Below are 17,968 nucleotides of genomic sequence, written 5' to 3'. Positions count from 1 at the left end.
GTCCCTCGACTCCCCCTTATATAGGAGGCGGAGCCGAGGGTTTCGTTTTGTACAAGTTACAGAGTCCGGGACGGTTTCTAACTCATCCCGCCAGATTACAAACAACACTTCCTATTACAATTCTAGCTTTCCTTAATATATCTTGGGCTCCCGAATCTTCTTATTCTTCGGATGGTGGGCCTTCAGTAAACCCCGGGTACTATCTTCGGCAGGCCCATTTGGGATGCCTATGTCACTAATAGAACCTGCAACTTTACAAAAAGGACCCCAAAACATATAGAAGAAAATCAATCGAGTCCTTCTAGACCGGACATCAGATCTCTGCTCCGCATCCTTTCCAGCAACTCCGTCGCCGGGGACAAACCACTTGGGACGGTGTCGCCGGTAGTCGCCAGGACGAAGGAGAATAAGGGCCTCAGCAACGGCATATTGGCTCTGAGAAGGGCCGTTGAAAGGCCAAGATGTGCACGGGCAAGACGGATGACGCCGTCGTATGCCCCGAGCTTGTGAACTTTAGCAGCTTGACTTCCCCATTGGCCAGATCTGAAGCACTGACCAAAGCAAGCCTCACCGTTAGCACCATCACATTGATGGCACCAGATCGGGGTTTGGCCGGCAAGATCCGCCAGATTCACCATAGGCCAGATCTGAAGCCGATGACGAGATCCCCGACTCCATTGCGCCATTACTGCTCATGGGAAACACCTGGATCTAAGCTTACAACAACACTAACTCCCTCGGATCCAAATTAGGCTGACTCAACTTTGCTTATCTAAATATGGATGTATCCACACATGTTTTTACTCTAGATACATACACGTCTAAGGAAAGTTGAATCAATTAATTTAGTTCGGAGGGTGTACAATATACTGAGAGAAGTCGGCCTCGTCTCCGGCCGGCGAGGCCGCCGGAGAGAAGGGGGAGAGGAGCCGGGGAGTGGGAGAGACTCGAGAGAGAAAGAGAAGAGGAAGAAATGAGAGCTCCCTGGGGAAGAACATTATTTTTGTCGTTCTACTCGTAGCTTGAAACTGAAAATTTCGGCCGCGCGCCAAATCATCCCGCCGCATCCATTCGAAAATCCCGTGACCAGTTTTACCCTTTTAACCCTGGTCCGGAAGCTACAACCCACCGACCATGGAGGGCTCATTCGGTAACAATGAAATATCTTGCCTAGATCCCGAACCCTCCCCACAGGCCCACACCCACCCACCAACCATTCGCCCCATTAGCTCAAAAATACTCTCACACGCCAAAGCTCTGACTCTCTACCGTACTAGATCTGCTTCGCCGCCGGCATACTCCTCCACAGCGTAGCCTTGATCGTGTTGGCTGTCCACCCACCTGATCCGCTCCCCCGCCGCCCTCGTCACCGATGGATCTGCTTCACCGCCGACCTCGCCACCGACGGATCTGCTTCACCACCGACCTCGCCACCGACTACCTCGCCGCAGCGGCTGTATCAACTTCACCGAATCCCTTGCCAGCCAACCAGATCTGCTTCACTAACGCACGCTTCTACTGAAACAGGGTCGATTCATCGTCTCCCGCGTTCGCCGCCGCTGGAATGCAAGTTGCCGCCCCCGTCCACCCCGCCGCAGCTTGGTTAGTACGCTGACCCGTTAGATCGCGGTGTTTCTTTAGCCATGTTTTGTGTAGTTATTTGAAGATCTCATATGCCGTTAACTTTCTTGATGTGTTGCTTCGCATGAAGTTTGTTTAAATATTGTACAGTACAAAAGCATTATCCGGTCGCTACCATCCTGTTCATTCTCTCGACACCTGTGTGCATCCACATATTTATAGCCTTATACCCATTCATTTGCTGCCAACTGTTTTTGTACTGCATGCTATTGTCGCACTGCTTTTATAGTCATGCTATGGGCATTTCCAATCTTCTTGTTCTTATACCACGTCATTAGCTCACCGCTAGCCGCTAGCTGTTTTCTCGTGTCTGCTATTCTCACACTGCTTTTATAATCATGCTATGCGCATTTCCAATCTGCTTGCTCTTATACCTCGTCTTTAGCTTATATAGTTATTGCTGCGTGCATGTCTGGTCTTTGTATTATCGTAGACTGACTTGTCAATGTTATTTTTCCTAGGGATTGATCATGCGAACTACTTATTAGAACATCCAACATTAACGCGGGGACGCTAGGGAAGGTTGGAATCTGAGTTCTTGGTTGGTAATTTTGGCAGTTTACTTCCGTTATTATCTATAACCTATATGCATTGTTCCTTATGCAAGAGATTATCACTTGGAACCACTGCCATAGCAATGCCATTCATGCTTTACTATGTTTACGCCTATTTGATATGCTTGTCTTGGAGAAACTGCGAAGGTGATTTGAACCTGACATTTGGTCATTCTTAATGCCAATTTACTTTATGTGGAAAACCTTGGCATTACCCTACTCTAAATCTGAATGTCTGCCCTCATGCAAAGCAACATCTAGTTGGTTTTAATATGATATCTGGTAAATATTGGCTTATTCATTTGGCAGCTCAAGTTTTTTGTTATTTGAAACCAGCTGACTTGGTCTTAAATGTGATATCTAAACACAGACTAAGGACAATGGAGCAGGAGGATTAGCATTTCACTTGATGGCTGAACCTAAAATGATAGGCATGTTGACCACGACTAGTGCATGCAAGAGAAGGACCTGCAGTGAGCCAGTATGTGCTTAGTACATGCATCTTATCTTATCTTGTGCTTATTTCTGCTACATGTTGTTATCTGATCTCTAGATAGCGTAATACATGTTTGAATAGTTAATTGTTGTAACTATGTTTGCAATGTTACCAGAATGCAGTTTTAATGAAGCAGTCATCATTAGAAGATAGTCGCCAAAAAAGGATCTGTAGCGACCCTGTGCAACATTATGATGTAAGTTTGTGCTTAGTACAAGTTCCATACATTGTCTCATTTATGCAACTTGTTATTATCTTATATCTACATTGCATAATAAATGTTTGCATAGTTCATCGTTTAACTCTTTTTGCATTATTATCGGAATGCGGTTGTGATGAAGCAATCTTCATTAGAAGTGAGGCCCACAAAAAGTTCCGATCTTTCTTCGATGCATCTTCTCATAGCCGTCAACCTAGACCATTTCTTTCATCAAACGAGTAAATATCTCAAGGCTGTACTTTATAAAAGACATGGTATTGTTGCTTTAAGATCTATAGGCGATATGTTGACAAAGAGTACACAAGATTCAATCAAGGCGATTGCCAAATGTCAACGTGTTATTGATGATGCTAATAGAAGTCCTCAATGATTCTATGTAATTTTTTTATTTGGGCACATTAATTGCCTTGTAATTTTCCTACTTGTTTTATTTGTGTATGTAATTGTGTGTATCATTGAAACCAGATTTTAGGCTCATGAAATTTAATGCAAGTTGACTAGTCAAACAAGTAGGGCCCTACAACTGATTGGGCTGGCCCACTTACAGTAGTGTGGGACCCACTTTCATTTTGGGCCGGCCCACTTCTTTAGTAGGCCGGCCCGGTTACACGATAGTGGGCTCCACATGCTTATTGGGCCGGCCCACTATCTTGTTGGGCCAGCCCATTTGCTATATGGTGGTCCCACATGGTAAATGGGCCAGCCCTTTAACAGGAAGGTGGGACCCACCTGTGTTTTTGGCCCGGCCCACTATCTTGTTGGGCCGGCCCACTTGCTATATGGTGGACCCCACATACTAAATGGGCCGGCCTTTTAACTGGAAAGTGGGACCCACCTGTGTTTTTGGCCCGGTCCACTTTTTTGTTGGGCCAGCCCACTTCTATATGGTGGACCCCACACATCAAATGGGCCGGCCCTTTAACAGGAAAGTGGGACCCACCTGTGTTTTTTGGCCCGACCCACTATCTTGTTGGGCTGGCCCACTTGCTATATGGTGGACCCCACATACTAAATGGGCCAACCCTTTAACTGGAAAGTGGGACCCACCTGTGTTTTTGGCCCGACCCACTTGCTATATGGTGGACCCCACACACTAAATGGGTCGGCCCTTTAACTAGAAAGTGGGACCCACCTGTATTTTGGCCCGGCCCACTTGCTTCTTGGGCCGGCCCGATTCTTGTAAGGTGGACCCCACATGTTAAATGGGCCGGCCCATTTAATTTTTGACCAGTCAACCTTAGAGGTTATGCCCGGCCCACGTAACTAATGGACCAGCCCAGCTATATAGTTGACCTGTCAAACTATGTCAGCTGGCCCGGCCCGCTTAAGACGTGGTAGGCCTCGTGTGGGCCTACCATCTACCACGGGGTTTCAACCGGTTAACGCCGTTAACTGCCAGTTAACGGCGTCTGCCACGTGTCAGTTTGCATGACGTCAGCAGTCAACGGGCTCCCGAAAACACATGCGCAACGGTCCGATTTTCCGTGGCGGAAGGACGCCCAAGCGCGACGGACCGAAAAAATCGTCGTAGGACTTTGCCTGACGTAGTTTCCACAACAGAACCCATATCGTCGGGTTAGGCCCATAGGCGACGAAAAATACCCCTTAGCGGACGATTTTGAGACGTTGTCTATCAGAACTTTTCTTGTAGTGTACTTTGTTCTTCATGAATTTATGTGTGTACAAGATTCCTATGCATAGGAAGTGGGTTAGACTTAAATGTGTTTTGAACTTGCTTTTTGATGCTCTCTTTTGCTTCAACTCTCATCCTTATGTGAGCATCATTAAAATTGCTTGAGCCCATCTTAATGGCTATAAAGAAAGCACTTCTTGGGAGATAACCCATGTCTTTATTTTGCTACTGCATTGTTGTGTTTTGGAAGTTGTTACTACTGTAGCAACCTCTCCTTATCTTTATTTTATTGCATTGTTGTGCCAAGTAAAGTCTCTAATAGAAGGTTGATGCTAGATTTGGATTTCTACGCAGAAACAGATTTATATCTGTCACGAATTTGAGTAGGTCTCTCTGTAGAAAACTCAGAAAAATCTGCCAATTTACGTGCGTGATCCACATATATGTACGCAACTTTCATTAGTTTTAAGTTTTCTGATTTGAGCAACGGAAGTACCTCTTAAAAATTCGTGTTTACTGGCTGTTCTGTTTTGGCAGATTCTGTCTCTGTTTTTTGCATTGTCTCTTGTGGACTTTAAGTAAGGCTTTCTAGACGTGGAGAGCTGTAGCTAATGTTTTATTGAGTTCTTGCAATGTGTCACTACAGGACCAAAGTGGATTAAAGTTTTTTGAGTACTAACCCCTCTAATGAAGTTTATGAGAAGTTTGGTGTGGCAGAAGTTTTCAAGGGTCAAGAGAGGAAGATGATATATGATCAAGAAGAGTGAAAAGTCTAAGCTTGGGGATGCCCCCGTGGTTCATCCCTACATATTTCAAGAAGACTCAAGGGTCTAAGCTTGGGGATGCCCAAGGCATCCCCTTCTTCATCAACAACTTATCAGGTCACTTCTAGTGAAACTATATTTTTATTCGGTCACATCATATGTGCTTTACTTGGAGCGTCTGTGTGCTTTTATTTTTGTTTGTGTTTGAATAAATTCGGATCCTAGCAATCCTTGTGTGGGAGAGAGACACGCTCCGCTTTTTCATATGAACACTGGTGTTCTTAACTTTATTTTAATGTTCATGGCGGAGTTGAAAACCGTTGCACTTATTGATATTTGGTTGGAAACAGAAAATGCTTCATATTGTCTTGAATAATTTGATACTTGGCAATTGTTTTGAGCTCTCAAGTAGATCATGTTTAAGCTCATGCACCATGTAGTTTAAACCTATTAGTGGAGAACTACCGTAGAGCTTGTTGAAATTTGGTTTGCATGATTGGTCTCTCTAAGGTCTAGATATTTTCTGGTAAAAATGTTTGAGCAACAAGGAAGACAGTGTAGAGTCTTATAATGTTGGCAATATGTTCTTATGTAAGTTTTGCTGTACCGGTTCATACTTGTGTTTGCTTCAAACAACCTTGCTAGCCAAAGCCTTGTACTGAGAGGGAATGCTTCTCGTGCATCCAAAACCTTGAGCCAAACCCTATGCCATTTGTGTCCACCATATCTACCTACTATGTGGTATTTCCTGCCATTCCAAGTAAATACTTCATGTGCTACCTTTAAACAATTCAAAAGCTATTATCTCTTATTTGTGTCAATGTTTTATAGCTCATGAGGAAGTATGTGGTGTTTTATCTTTCGATCTTGTCATTTACTTCTGACAGACTCTCACCAATGGACTAGTGGCTCATCCGCTTATCCAATAATCTTGCAAAAAGAGCTGGCAACGGGGTTCCAGCCCCAATTAATTAACTTTCATTAATAATTCTCTTCACATGTTTTGCCCTGATCTATCAGTAAGCAACTTAATTTTGCAAATAGACACTCCTCCATGGTATGTGAATGTTGGAAGGCAACCGAGGATTCAGTTAGCCATGGCTTGTGTAAGCAAAAGGTTGGGAGGAGTGTCATCAATAATGAAACTAAAATACATGTGTAAACAAAAGAGAAGAGGGATGATCTACCTTGCTGGTAGAGATAACGTCCTTCATGGGAGCCGCTCTTGAAAGTCTGGTTGATGAGGTAGTTAGAGTGCCCACTACCATTCGTTGACAACAACAAACACCTCTCAAAACTTTACTCTTATGCTCTCTATATGATTTCAAAACTTGAAAAGCTCTAGCACATGATTTAATCCCTGCTTCCCTCTGCGAAGGGCCCTTCTTTTACTTTATGTTGAGTCAGTTTACCTACTTCCTTCCATCTTAGAAGCAAACACTTGTGTCAACTGTGCATCGATTCTTACATACTTGCTTATTTGCATTCATCATATTACTTTGTGTTGACAATTATCCATGAGATATGCATGTTGAAAGTTGAAAGCAACTGCTGAAACTTATATCTTCCTTTGTGTTGCTTCGATGCCTTTACTTCCAATCTATTGCTTTATGGGTTAACTCTTATGAAAGACTTTTTGATGCTTGTCTTGAAAGTACTATTCATGAAAAGTTTTGCTATATGTTATCTATTTGATTAACAACTATAGATCATTGCCTTGAGTCACTTCATTCATCTCATATGCTTTACAATAGTATGATCAAGATTATGTAAGTAGCATGTCACTACAGAAATTATTCTTTTTATCGTTTACCTACTCGAGGGCGAGCAGGAACTAAGCTTGGGGATGCTTGATACGTCTCCAACGTATCTATAATTTCTGATGTTCCATGCTTGTTTTATGACAATACCTACATGTTTTGCTCACACTTCATAATGACTTCATGCATTTTCCGGAACTAACCTATTAACAAGATGCCGAAGTGCCAGTTCCTGTTTTCTGCTGTTTTTGGTTCCAGAAAGGCTGTTCGGCCAATATTCTCGGAATTTGACGAAACGAAGACCAAACATCATAATTCACCGAGACGGACCAGGACACCGAAGGGGAGTCAGAGGGGAGGCCTGGGGCCCCCAGACCATAGGCCGGCGTGGCTTGGAAGGGGCGCGCGCCGCCCTATGGGGTGGGACCCCCAGGCGCCCTCCTGCGCTGCCTCTTCGCCTATATAAGCCCTTTCGACCTAAAAATGCAATACCAATTGACGAAATTCCAGAAAGACTCCAGGGGCGCCGCCGCCATTGCGAAACTCTGTTTCGGGGGACAGAATCTCTGTTCCGACACGCCGCCGGGACGGGGAAGTGACCCCGGAAGCCATCTCCATCGACGCTACCGCCTCCATCATGCTCCGTGAGTAGTTCCCCCATGGACTACGGGTTCTAGCTGTAGCTAGTTGGTATTCTCTCCCCCATGTACTTCAATACAATGATCTCATGAGCTGCCTTACATGATTGAGATCCATCTGATGTAATCGGTGTTGTGTTTGTTGGGATCCGATGAATTGTTACATTATGATCAGCCTATCTATAAAGTTTGTGAAGTTATTGTTGCTGCAATCTTGTTGTGTTTAATGCTTGTCACTAGGGCCCGAGTGGCATGATCTTAGATTTAAGCTCTATACTTATTGCTTAGATTGTATCTACAAGTTGTTTGCACATGTCTATGTCCGGAACCCGAGGCCCCGTAGTGACAAGCAATCGGGATAACCGGAGGGGAAGGCTTAGATATGAGGATCACATGTTTTCACGGAGTGTTAATGCTTTGCTCCGGTGCTCTATTAAAAGGAGTACATTAATTTCCACTAGATTCCCTAGAGGCCCGACTGCCACCGGCTGGTAGGACAAAAGATGTTATGCAAGTTTCTCATTGCGAGCACGTATGACTATATATGGAAAACATGCCTACATGATTAATAATCTTGATGTTACGTCTTAATGCTATTTCAATCCTATAAATTGCCCAACTGTAATTTGTTCACCCAACACTTGTTATTGGAGAGTTACCACTAGTGTAGATAGCTGGGAACCCCGGTCCATCTCGCATCATCATATACTCGTTCTTTATGTCATTGGAAGTAGTATTAACTATTTTCTGGTGCCATTGCCTTTGTGTTACTGTTACTGCTGCTGTGTTACTGTTACTATTGCTCCCATATTACTGCTGCTTTCACATCACCCCCGTTACTAGTGCTTTTCCAGGTGCAGCTGAATTGACAACTCAGTTGTTAAGGCTTATAAGTATTCTTTGCTTCCCCTTGTGTCGAATCAATAAATTGGGTTTTACTTCCCTCGAAGACTGTTGCGATCCCCTATACTTGTGGGTCATCAGTTGGTCATGCAAGCCGATGCGCTGGCCCTCAGTAAGTCTTTTTTCTTTTCTCTTTCGCTTATAAGCTTATGCCTTGCAGCAACATGTCCTTATTTTTCCTTTTCTCTCTTCTCTCAGAGCTTTTCCCGGACTCACAGCCGCACGCCCTCAAGAAGGTCGCGGAGCGCAGGGCTGAGCAAGCCATGCACACTCCGGATGCGCCCTGGGACGCTTACGACCACCTCGTCGCGCTGGCCGCCCGGATCTCTCATATGTGGTGCGTGGACCGACATCTGGTAGATCTACCGGATGTCGCCATGCAGCTATTCAAGGTCTTGTGGCCCGGGGAAGCGCAACCGGCAAACACCACGCTCCTTTGCAACCGCCTCAAGGATGCCGGCAAGAGGTTCAGCGACTGGCGGGGCTCATCTGCCCGTGCCGGAGCTGACGCAGCGCTTCGCGTTGCCTGCTCCTGGTACGAGGACCTAGACATGGACGCTCTCCACAGCCTGCGCGGCGACGCGCCTACCGACACTGATCCTGCCAAGACCGCCAAGCGCAAGGATCGTGCCTACCGGATCGCCCAGTCCGCTCCTACCAGCACCTTCATCCCTCCTCCCATTGATTTACAAGACGAGATATCTGAGGGTGAGGAGGAAGAAGGGGCTGGCGAGGATGAGGAGGAGGCCCCTGCTGATGATGCCGCCCCCGACCAAGCTCCGGAAGCTCCTGCTGCCTGAAGTACTACATCTGACTCACTTGCCTGTGACCTGCTACACCTGATGCCTCAAAATAGTGTTCGTTAAATTCTACCCCGGTATGTCGGGGTCTTTGATGTAAGATAAAACTTAGCATCTCTTTTGGTTGTGCTATAACTTTTATGCCGGTGTCTTTTATACCGGTATCTTATCAAATTATGTTGGTTTGCTACTTTAGCAAGTTGCCTTTACTGTTTTGCTTTGATCTTTCACTGTGGAAAATTCTGGCATCGTTTCCGCATCCAATTTGATGCACACTTGGTTCTTTTGCTTTGGCTCTGCCTACCTCTCTGGGTGTTTTGGCGTATGAGTCACAAAGTTCTTTTGCCAAGCGAACACTTTCTTGAACTCAGAAATAATTCGAATTTTTTCACAAAAAACCGGTATAGCCGGGGTTAGTTAAACTTTTTCCGGATTGTTTGTTCCCACTCCCTCTCTTAGTGTTTCACGTGCTTAGTTCCTTCCGGTTTATCTTGATTGCCATGAAGCCGGGTTTCGGACAGCAGCAAAGTCGAAGACTCCGGTAGGTTTAGCACGCTACTATACCGGAAAAAGAAAATGTTCAACAAGCAACCGGTGTACTGACAAAATAAACATGTTGCATGCAGTTTCGGTAGAGGCAGTCCCCAAGAAACATTCGAGGTGCCGGCATTTTATTCATAACATAAGGTACAAAAAGGAACTTCTTACACCACATCTTCAAGAGTAGCAAGGACGTAACAAAGCTATGTTCTATGGTCGCTTGCTCTCTTCTCCGGACTTGTCCGCCTTTCCTTCCTTCCATTCCTGTGCATCAATCAGATAATAGGCATCATTGTGAAGAGCTTTGCTCACAATGAATGGCCCTTTCCACGGAGGTGAAAGTTTATGCCGGCCCTCAGTGCGCTGCACTAGGCGTAGCACCAGGTCTCCTTCCCGGAATACCCTCGGGTTTACCTTCCGGCTGTGATAGCGTTTGAGGTTTTGCTGGTATATGGTTGACCTTGCCAGAGCCATTTCCCTTTGCTCCTCAAGCAAGTCCACATCATTTTCTCGGGCCTCTTTTACCTCTTCTTCGGTATAGAGCTGTACCCTTGGTGAGTCATGGAGAATGTCGGTTGGTATGACCGCTTCTGCTCCGTATACCATGAAAAATGGCGTATATCCGGTAGACCGGTTCATAGTCGTTCTTATGCTCCACAGAACTGAAGGCAGTTCATCAAGCCAACATCCCGGTGAATTTTCGAGTGGTTCAATGAGCCTCGGTTTGATACCGGAAAGCACGAGTGCATTGATTCTTTCAACCTGGCCATTGCCTTGTGGGTGTGCAACTGAGCACAAATCCAACCGGATCTTGTTGTCCTCACAGAACCGCTTAAACTCAACTTGAGCAAAGTTGGTTCCGTTATCTGTAATGATGTTGTGCGGGTATCCATACCGCAAGATCACGTCTTTCAAGAATTTCACGGCCGTGTGCCCATCACACTTTGCTATTGGCTTTACCTCTAGCCACTTAGTGAATTTATCCACCATCACCAGTATATGAGTCATTTTTCCTCTCGCGGTTTTGAATGGTCCAACCATGTCCAGGCACCATACCGCAAAGGGCCAAGCTATCGGTATAGTTTTTAAACCGGATGTTGGGGTGTGATTCTGCTTGGCGTACCTCTGGCACCCATTGCATTTTCGGACCAAGTCCTCAGCATCCTCCAAAGCAGTGGGCCAATAGAACCCATGCCGAAAAACTTTTGCCACCAGCGCTCTCGATGAGGCATGATGCCCGCACTCTCCTTTGTGCACTTCCACGAGCATGTCTCTTCCTTCCGCCGGTTCCACACATCTCTGGAGTACATCGGTAACGCTTCTTTTGTACATCTCCCCATTGATGATAGTGTACGCCTTGGATCTTCTCTGGATCCTCCTTGATTCAGTTTTGTCAACCGGCAAGGAGCCGTTGATCAGGAATTCCTTAATAGATTTAACCCAGGCTGGTGCTTCTCGAACCGTGAACACCGGTACATCTATCTCCATGTGGTCCACCATCATAGCTTCTTCCGGTTTAGACCCTGAAGTCCCCAGGTTTGCCAGAACAACCCCCGTGCTTCCTTCATCCACCTCCATAGGTACGACGTGGGATTCTGGTACGAAAATTGATTCAGATTCCGGACTCGGTGTGATTGATGGTTTTCTCAAGTGAGCCAAAGCTATTCCCAAAGGAATTTCTTGCCTGGACGAGCCCAACTTGGACAAGGTATCGGCGGCTTCATTCTCTGCGCGCGGCACATGGTGAAACTAACATCCTTCAAAGAATCCGGCAATCTTTTGCACATGGAACCGGTATGAAGCCATGTTGGCATCTTTTGCATCCCAATCTCCAGAACATTGTTGCACCACCAAGTCTGAATCACCATAACAAATGATCTGGTGCACTCCAACTTCCTTTGCCACTTTTAGTCCATGGACCAAAGCTTCGTACTCAGCGACATTGTTTGATGCCCTGAAGTGTATTTGCAGCACATATCTCAAGTGATCCCCCTTTGGTGAGGTGAGAACCACTCCGGCACCTAGACCCTTGCTGCGTGTAGTCGACACGTTCGTTGGGAACCCCAAGAGGAAGGTGTGATGCGCACAGCAGTAAGTTTTCCCTTAGTAAGAAACCAAGGTTATCGAACCAGTAGGAGCCAAGAAGCACGTGAAGGTTGTTGGTGGAGGAATGTAGTGCGGCGCAACACCAGTGAAACCGGCGCCAACGTGGAACCTGCACAACACAATCAAAGTACTTTGCCCCAACGTAACAGTGAGGTTGGCAATCTCACCGGCTTGCTGAAAACAAAGGATTAAGCGTATCGAGTGGAAGATGGTGTTTGTTTGCAATGAACAGTAAAAACAGTAGAATGTATTCAGATGTAAAAGAACGGACCGGGGTCCACAGTTCACTAGAGGTGTCTCTCCAATAAGATAACTAACATGCTTGGGTGAACAAATTACAGGCGGGCAATTGACAAATAAAGATTCAATACATATCAATGATGATTACTATGTGATTTAATCGGGGCATTACGACAAAGTACATAGACCGCTATCCAGACATGCATCTATGCCTAAATAATCCACCTTCGAGTTATCATCCGAACCTCTTCCAGTATTAAGTTGTAAACAACAGATAATTGCATTAAGTATGGTGCGTAATGTAATCAACACAAATATCCTTAGACAAAGCATCGATGTTTTATCCCTAGTAGCAACAACACATCCACAACCTTAGGACCTACTGTAACGATCCCAGATTCAATGGAGGCATGAACCCACTATCGAGCATAATTACTCCCTCTTGGAGTTACAAGTATCAACTTGGCCAGAGCCTCTACTAGCAACGGAGAGCATGCAAGAACATAAACAACACATATATGATAGATTGATAATCAACTTAACATAATATTCTATATTCATCGGATCCCGCCAAACACAACATGTAGCATTACAAATAGATGATATTGATCATGTTAGGCAGCTCACAAGATCTAAACAATGATAGCACAAGCGGAGAAGACAACCATCTAGCTACTGCTATGGACCCATAGTCCAAGGATGAACTACTCACGCATCAATCCGGAGGCGGGCATGATGATGTAGAGCCCCTCCGGTGATGATTCCCCTCTCCGGCAGGGTGCCGGAGGCGATCTCCTGAATCCCCCGAGATGGGATTCACGACGGCGGCGTCTCTGGAAGGTTTTCCGTATCGTGGCTCTCGGTACAGGGGGTTTCGCGACGAAGGCTATTTGTAGGCGGAAGGGTAGGTCAGGGGGCGACGCGAGGGGCCCACACACTAGGCCGGCGCGGCCTGGGCCTGGGCCGCGCCGCCCTAGTGTCTGGCCACCTCGTGGCCCCACTTCGTCTCCCTTTCGGTCTTCTGGAAGCTTCGTGCAAAAATAGGACCCTGGGCGTTGATTTCGTCCAATTCCGAGAATATTTCCTTACTAGGATTTTTGAAACCAAAAACAGCAGAAAACAACAACTGGCGCTTCGGCATCTTGTTAATAGGTTAGTGCCGGAAAATGTATAATAATGCTGTAAAGTATGTATAAAACATTCAAGTATTGTCATAAAAGTAGCATGGAACATAAGAAATTATAGATACGTTTGAGACGTATCAAGCATCCCCAAGCTTAGTTCCTACTCGCCCTCAAGTAGGTAAACCCGATAACACAAATAATTTCTGAAGTGACATGCTGATGCGCGTAGATGTACACGTCCGTTGGGAACCCCAAGAGGAAGGTGTGATGCGCACAGCAGCAAGTTTTCCCTCAGTAAGAAACCAAGGTTATCGAACCAGTAGGAGCCAAGAAGCACGTGAAGGTTGTTGGTGGAGGAATGTAGTGAGGCGCAACACCAGTGAAACCGGCGCCAACGTGGAACCTGCACAACACAATCAAAGTACTTTGTCCCAACGTAACAGTGAGGTTGTCAATCTCACCGGCTTGCTGAAAACAAAGGATTAAGTGTATCGAGTGGAAGATGGTGTTTGTTTGCAAAGAACAAGTAAAAACAGTAGAATGTATTCAGATGTAAAAGAATGGACCGGGGTCCACAGTTCACTAGAGGTGTCTCTCCAATAAGATAACTAACATGCTGGGTGAACAAATTACAGGCGGGCAATTGACAAATAAAGATTCAATACATATCAATGATGATTACTATGTGATTTAATCAGGGCATTACGACAAAGTACATAGACCGCTATCCAGCATGCATCTATGCCTAAATAATCCACCTTCAGGTTATCATCCGAACCCCTTCTAGTATTAAGTTGTAAACAACAGATAATTGCATTAAGTATGGCGCGTAATGTAATCAACACAAATATCCTAAGACAAAGCATCGATGTTTTATCCCTAGTAGCAACAGCACATCCACAACCTTAGAACTTTCTGTCACTGTCCCAGATTAAATGGAGGCATGAACCCACTATCGAGCATAAATACTCCCTCTTGGAGTTACAAGTATCAACTTGGCCGAGCCTCTACTAGCAACGGAGAGCATGCAAGAACATAAACAACACATATATGATAGATTGATAATCAACTTAACATAATATTCTATATTCATCGGATCCCGCCAAACACAACATGTAGCATTACAAATAGATGATCTTGATCATGTTAAGCAGCTCACAAGATCTAAACAATGATAGCACAAGCGGAGAAGACAACACTACTAGGAAAAGGCCTAGCCGTAAGATGGGTGTCAGTGGCGCACCACAAAAATAGTGCGCCACTACTAGTTAGCAGTGGCGCACCAATAAGTGGTGCTCCACTAGTACCTTATTACCAATGGCGCACTAGTATATTGATAGGCCACTACTAATTTTTTAGCTGGATTACAGATAGGCCTCAGGTTAGCAGTGGCGCACCACATATAGGTGTGACATTGTTATTCGAATAGCAATGGCGCACCTATATGTGTTGTGCCACTGTGCTCCAAACAACAATAGCGCACTGTAACGTGCTGCACCACTCGTGTTCCGCACCTCACATGCCTCTACCGGCTTGGGCCCACCCAAACCACCCACCACCGCACGACACACCCTACACTAGCAAATCCATGTGTCCTAGCTCCCGTTTGAACCAGCACAGCGGATCGAATGCACCAGCACAGCCACACCGCATACAGAGATAAAAACAAATACACTAGAGAAGCTCACGTTTGGATTTTTACACCGCACCAACCCACAGCACCGCACACGCACAAGTCACACCGCACACACACCAGCACAGCCCTTTCCCTTCTTGAAACCGCACCACACCTCTCCATATCCGCCTGGCAGCGCCATGGGATCTGCGACAGCGCAAGCTCGATCTGCGACGGCGCAAGCTCGATCCGCGACGGCGCGTGGTGGATCTCCACGGCGAGCTAGAACCTCGACGACACGAGGTGGCCGCGACGGCACGAGGTGACCGCGACGCCAGCCGCCGACCTCCTCAACGCCAAGCCTGGCCACCACCTCCTCGACGTCGGCTGCGGCGTCGGCGGGCCCATGTGCGCCATCACTGCCCACTCGGGTTCCAAGGTCGCCGGCATCAAAATCAAGCCTGGCCACGAGGTGAACCGCGCCTGTGCCCACAACCGCAACGCCGGCCGCCTCGACGCGCCCCGTTGCAAGGTGGTGTGCGGCATCTTCATGGCCATGCCCTTCCCCGACGCCTCCTTCGACCGCACCGATGATCCTGCCCACGTCGAGGCCGTCCACGACATCGAGCGCGGCGACGCGCTCCCGGGCATCCGCCACCACATGCGGATCTGATCTGATCTCCGCGCTCGTAGCCTGCCACCGCCGCTGTGACCGCTATGTCCACGCCGCCAACCGCCTCGCCAAGAAGCACGGCCGCCGCCGTCGACGAGTCCGGCTGAGGAGCTGAGAGGATTTGATTGCGTTTTTTCTTTTCTTTTAGGGTGCCGGCTGCAAAGATTAGAAACTTTGGTTGTATTAAATGTAGTTAGTCTAATTTGTAATAAAGTAGAAGCGCTCTTTTGTGAAGTGGTCAACCTAGATCCACCGTCTCTGCCTGCCACATCCAGGCCCATGTGCCTTTTTTTATTTTCTATTTTATTCAGCAGCAGTGGCGCACCCTACATCGTTGCAATGGCGTACCTTATAGCTTACCAATGGCGCACCTACTAGTGCGCTATTGATATGTATCCTTACTAGTGGCGCATCACTGGTGCGCCACTGCTAACAGTTAGCAGTGGCGTGATAGTAGTGGCGCACCACTGCGCCACTGATGACAAAAAGTTGTGCGCCACTGATTGTCTGTTTTCTAGTAGTGCAACCATCTAGCTACTGCTATGGACCCATAGTCCAAGGATGAACTACTCACGCATCAATCCGGAGGCGGGCATGATGATGTAGAGCCCCTCCGGTGATGATTCCCCTCTCCGACAGGGTGCCGGAGGCGATCTCCTGAATCCCCGAGATGGGATTGGCGACGGCGGCGTCTCTGTAAGGTTTTCCGTATCGTGGCTCTCGGTACAGGGGGTTTCGCGACGAAGGCTATTTGTAGGCGGAAGGGTAGGTCAGGGGGCGTCACGAGGGGCCCACACACTAGGGCCGCGCGGTCAGGGCCTGGGCCGCGCCGCCCTGGTGTGTGGCCACCTCGTGGCCCCACTTCGTCTCCCTTTCGGTCTTCTGGAAGCTTCGTGCAAAAATAGGACCCTGAGCGTTGATTTCGTCCAATTCCGAGAATATTTCCTTACTAGGATTTCTGAAACCAAAAACAGCAGAAAACAGCAATTGGCGCTTCGGCATCTTGTTAATAGGTTAGTGCCGGAAAATGTATAATAATGCTGTAAAGTATGTATAAAACATTCAAGTATTGTCATAAAAGTAGCATGGAACATAAGAAATTATAGATACGTTTGAGACGTATCAAGCATCCCCAAGCTTAGTTCCTACTCACCCTCGAGTAGGTAAACGATAACACAAATAATTTCTGAAGTGACATGCTACCAACATAATCTTGGTCAACATTATTGTAAAGCATATGAGATGAATGGAGTGATCTGAACAAAAGATTACTAACAAAGATAATGACTAAGCAAATGAATCATATAGCAAAACTTTTCATGAATAGTACTATCAAACAAGTATCAATAAGAGTTGCATAAGAGCTAACTCATAAGCAATAAATTCAAAGTAGAATGCATTGAAGAAACACAAAGGATGATTAAGTTTCAGCAGTTGCTTTCAACTTGTAACATGTATATCTCATGGATATTTGTCAACATAGAGTAATATAACAGGTGCAATAAGTAAACATGTAAGAATCAATGCACACAGTTAACACAAGTGTTTGCTTCTAGGATAGAAAGAAGTGGGTAGACTGACTCAACATAAAGTAAAAGAATGGCCCTTCGCAGAGGGAAGCATGGATTACTATTTTTGTGCTAGAGCTTTTGTTTTGAAAACATAGAAACAATTTTGTCAACGGTAGTAATAATTCATATGTGCTATGCATAATACTTCCTACAAGTTGCATGTCTCATGCATAGAGTACTAATAGTGCTCGCACCTTATCCTACTTAGCTCGGAAAACACGGATTATCATCGAATAACATATGTTTCAACCAAGTGTCACAAAGGGGTACCTCTATGCCGCCTGTACAAGTGTCTACGGAGAAAGCACGCATTGGATTTCTCGCTTTTGATTATTCTCAACTTAGACATCCATACCGGGACAACATAGACAACAGATAATGGACTCCTCTTTTAATGCTTAAGCATTCAACAACGATTAATATTCTCATAAGAGATTGAGGTTGTATGTCCAAACTGAAACTTCCACCATGATGCATGGCTTTAGTTAGCGGCTCAATGTTCTTCTCTAACATATGCATACTCAAACCATTTGATCATGAAATCGCACTTACTTCAGACAAGACGAACATGCATAGCATCTCACATGATATCCAACAAAGGTAAAGTTGATGGCGTCCCCAGAGACATGGTTACCGCTCAACAAGCAACTTATAAGAACTAAAACACATCACTACATATTCATCACCACA

Source organism: Lolium rigidum, chromosome 4, assembly GCF_022539505.1.
Source record: "Lolium rigidum isolate FL_2022 chromosome 4, APGP_CSIRO_Lrig_0.1, whole genome shotgun sequence".
In the NCBI taxonomy this organism is placed as follows: Eukaryota; Viridiplantae; Streptophyta; class Magnoliopsida; order Poales; family Poaceae; genus Lolium; species Lolium rigidum.
Note: the sequence above shows the minus strand (reverse complement) of the source record.